The sequence below is a fragment of the Tupaia chinensis genome, unplaced genomic scaffold (genome assembly GCF_000334495.1).
Source record: "Tupaia chinensis unplaced genomic scaffold, TupChi_1.0 Scaffold000131_1, whole genome shotgun sequence".
NCBI classification, from domain to species: domain Eukaryota; kingdom Metazoa; phylum Chordata; class Mammalia; order Scandentia; family Tupaiidae; genus Tupaia; species Tupaia belangeri.
In genome coordinates, this window is record NW_006159600.1 from 465144 (window position 1) to 469803 (window position 4660).

Consider the following 4660-nt stretch of genomic DNA (forward strand, 5'->3'; position numbering starts at 1 on the left):
CACTGTGTGTGGGTGGATCCGAGGAGCTTCCAGCCAGGCGCCCTGACCGGTTCCCACAGCGGACGCCACTGGGAGTGAACAAACACCTGCTGCTTCTCAGGTTCTTCCATGACCGGCGGGGATCTCAGACGCACTGCTTCAGTAACTGACGGCCCAGGCGGGGCGGGAAGGGCACCTGGGCAGTGTGCCCGGATTACGGACTCTGTTCCTCTGGCCCCCAGGGGTCAGGCGGTAGAGCCCGGTGCCCGACGCTGGAGCCATCGCAGGGGAGGGCCCAGACTGGGATCCCGATTACCCGGGCTGCTGGCACCTGCCTGGTACCCAGCGCGAGAGCCCCCGGCCGTGCCAAGACCCCGGCTAGGGTACCTGGCTCTATCTGGTTCATCGTATTTGCCTAACTGCAAGCTTTCTAGTTCATACACCCGAGTTAGTCCTATGTATTGCAGGGTACTGAGTGTAAATATTGCCCTTCGTGATTTGTTTTGAGCGTGGATTATTGAGATGTTCGCCTACAGCCAACTGGGATTATTCAAAAAGAGCTAAATAAACTTGAAATGTAAAGGAGAGTGTAAAACCACACGATGGTGCTCTCGAGAGGGCGGTCGTGGTAGCTCTGGGCTCAGGAGGCCCTGGAGGAGGCCTGCGTCCGGCGAGTGTGTTGGACCTGCGGTTTGTGCCTACACCGGGGAATGACAGCAATGCGGTGTGTAGGGACTCTCCGGTTTTGGGTTTTGTCAAAGCAAACAGCAAAGCAGTGTCGAATCTCTGCCCTTGGTGATATGCTGGTTTCTCCATTTGGCATTAATACGCAGGAACAACGCTACCCACCGGGATGGGGAGGCCCCAGCATCGACGTAGGAGGCACCAATGTCCCAGGAGCGTCTGGGCTGATGGTGACTGCTGGAACACCTAAGGCATGTGCTGCCAGCGGACACACCCCGCCTCCTCTGGACATGAAGAAATCTGCACCCAAGGTCATTGAGATTTCTAAACCCAACAGCTGCCATTGCCCGGGGACTCCTCTAAAGAGGAGGAATAAGAAGTTGGCTACAGGGGCCGGTGGGTGGCGTGGTGAAGGGCACACTGGCCTCCCACATGACCAACCCCAGTTCAAGTCCCAGACCTGGCAGCTTGCTTTCTCACTTTCTCTCTCACTCTGTCCCTCTCTGGTCAAATTAAAATAAATTAATTATTGCAGGGTACTGAGTGTAAATATTGCCCTTCGTGATTTGTTTTGAGCGTGGATTATTGAGATGTTCGCCTACAGCCAACTGGGATTATTCAAAAAGAGCTAAATAAACTTGAAATGTAAAGGAGAGTGTAAAACCACACGATGGTGCTCTCGAGAGGGCGGTCGTGGTAGCTCTGGGCTCAGGAGGCCCTGGAGGAGGCCTGCGTCCGGCGAGTGTGTTGGACCTGCGGTTTGTGCCTACACCGGGGAATGACAGCAATGCGGTGTGTAGGGACTCTCCGGTTTTGGGTTTTGTCAAAGCAAACAGCAAAGCAGTGTCGAATCTCTGCCCTTGGTGATATGCTGGTTTCTCCATTTGGCATTAATACGCAGGAACAACGCTACCCACCGGGATGGGGAGGCCCCAGCATCGACGTAGGAGGCACCAATGTCCCAGGAGCGTCTGGGCTGATGGTGACTGCTGGAACACCTAAGGCATGTGCTGCCAGCGGACACACCCCGCCTCCTCTGGACATGAAGAAATCTGCACCCAAGGTCATTGAGATTTCTAAACCCAACAGCTGCCATTGCCCGGGGACTCCTCTAAAGAGGAGGAATAAGAAGTTGGCTACAGGGGCCGGTGGGTGGCGTGGTGAAGGGCACACTGGCCTCCCACATGACCAACCCCAGTTCAAGTCCCAGACCTGGCAGCTTGCTTTCTCACTTTCTCTCTCACTCTGTCCCTCTCTGGTCAAATTAAAATAAATTAATAAAGTTTAATAAAATAATTCTTAAAATAAAAGTTTGCCTCATTGTTTGATAATCAAATCTGTTGACTTCAACGGCACCCAGTGAAGACAGACATCATGGTAGAAAAGGCAGAAGCTGGCCCAGTTCCAACTACAGCGTGTGCCGAGACCAGCCCTGTAGACACTTCCCTGTCGACCAGTCTACCTGCTCCACAGGCGAGTATTAGGCATCAGAGCCACGGGATCCTGCAGAGAAACATTAGATGGTCCCTACATTGAAAATGACGACTGTAATATAATCCAGACTCTCCGCTTACCACTAGTTCCCACTTAGAAATACCTACAGAAAATGTGTTTGCTGTGATTAACACGCCACGCCATTCTAAGTATACTTCCAATGTATTCATCACTGCTATAAAGAACAGAAATACGGTAGCTAAATACTTCACAGATCTGAGACGTGTGCTGCCATGCCAGTAGAGAAACAAGGAGAACGTAAGCACGAGATGTTCATTATTTGTCTCAACTCCACACGGGCTGGCATGAAGTAGGAACCGGACTGTGAGGGGCTGATTTGGCCACCATGCTCTAAAATCAAACTAGCTATCTGAATCCTTCTCAATCTAGACACGTATTTCATTTTTTAATTGAACTTTATTTATTTATATTTGACCAGAGAGGAACAGAATGAGAGAAAGAGAGGGAAAGTGAAACAGCAAGCCGCCAGGTCTGGGGCTCAAACCACGGTTAGCCATGTGGGAGTCCAGCGCCCTGTCACGTCACCTGCTGGTCTCACGTATTTAATCTTTATTTTATGACTTCTCAGTATATTTTACATCCCTTTCTCTGTCTCTTTTCGTAAAGCACACATGTCCTATGGCAAAAAACTAAAACATAAACCAGAGGAAATCATCGCATAATATATTCAAAATTGGTGACTGTCACCTGAAACTAGTTGTTATAAAGTTACCTGTTCCTTCAGTGCTGCGGCTCTAACTTTAGGACTGAAAGCAGTCGACGTGTTTTCACTGGCAACACGATTACCTCTCCACTTGGCACGTCACACACCAGCGTATGAGGAACGGTTCTGTTCCAGCAGTTGCCATTTGGACACACAGATCCTCCAAAGGCTCTTAGCTCCTAGGTTAAGATAAATCTCCCAGGTTTAGTCTCATCATCGCTTTGAGCCTGGAGGTAATACAGCTGCAACTCTAGTCATTTTAAAATGTCCGTCTGTGATTTCTGTCAAGTGGGCTGAACAACAGATGGTTTTCAGAATTAGTCTTCAAGCACCTTAAAACTCAGATTTCACTACCCTGCAGACTGAAGACCAGAAAAAATGACTTTTGGTGATTACACTAAATTATATCAGGAGAAATTAGGGATTGGTGTCAGGGGCACAACTTCAGCTGTCTTCACTAGCTCAGCTTAGGCCTTGGGAATCAATCCGTCTTTCTGGGTGGCTTTGGCACTGGACAAGTTACAAACCTGGAGGGTTTTGTTTGTTTTAGGGTTTGGTTTTTTTTGTTTGTTTTTTTGTTTGTTTGTTTTGTTGTTTTGTTTTGTTTTTGTTTTTGTCATAGAGTGTGTGCACTCACCAGAGAGAGACAGGCAGAGAGAGGAAAAGTGAAAAATCTTTCCCACGGGGGATAGCCATCCTACAATCCCTTCTCCTCCTGCACCCTTCATGATTTTCAAGCCTCAGGGACTCCAGTTGCGATCGGCCCGTGAGAATCCAGCGCCTTGACCACCACGCCACCTGCTGGCCTGACTATTGCTTGATTGTTTTTGTGGGGTTTTTTGAGGTTTTTGTTATAGGGTGCATGCGCTGGCCAGAAAGGCAGGGACGGCCACGCCGCAACCACTTCTCCATTCTCTTCTCGGGATCTTGGGCATGCACACACACGTGCCCGCTGGTGAGTTTAAGTCACCGGGTTCGGGACTCGAACCGCGGTCAACTACATGGCAGTTAAGCGACATAGCCATTACGCCAGCTGTTCCCGTGTGTATTGCTTTTTTGAAGACTTATTTATTTCTCCCATGAGTGAGTGAGAGAGGCAGACACACAGAAGGCGCTCCGCCAACAGGGTCCCAACGCGGTGGCCCCCCTTCAGCCTCAGCTAGCCCCATGATACACACGCGAGTGCCTGGCACACTCGTACGTCTCCAGACCGGAACCAACGCTCACGCCAGGTAGCTGCTAACAAGCCTAGCATACGTGTAAAGTGACGTCCAAGTCAGAGGTGCTAGAGATGCCCGACATGCACATGGGCACGACCCTCCCCCGGCGCCAGGGGTATCCCAGGTGTGCGACATTTCCCAGAGGTCCGTGGGGCAGGGCTCCGTTAGGCCCGCGGTGAATTGCATGCTGGGAAAAATGGACGGGCACGCTGGCCGCCCCGCGGAGTCCTGGGCTGGGAACTACATTTCCCAGAGGCCTCTGGGGCACACCCCCGGGGAGCGTGCCGAGCTGCATGGCGGGAGGCGTGCGTTGAGCTCCCGGGGTTGTTTAAACGGGTTTCTCCCGGGCGGTGTCTGCAGGTCGCCCCGGAGTTCGCCATGGGTCCTCGCTGCCCGCGCTGGGGGAGCTCGGGCTCCACGCGGGGAGTCGTTCGCTCCCGGGGAGGAACCCGGCGCCGGGTCGCACGCGGAATGGTGATGAGGGAGGCGCCTGGCTAAGAACCCAGACGGAGCCACGGCCTGCTGCCTGGGACCGCCCGGCCGGGGTCGGGGGGAGCCG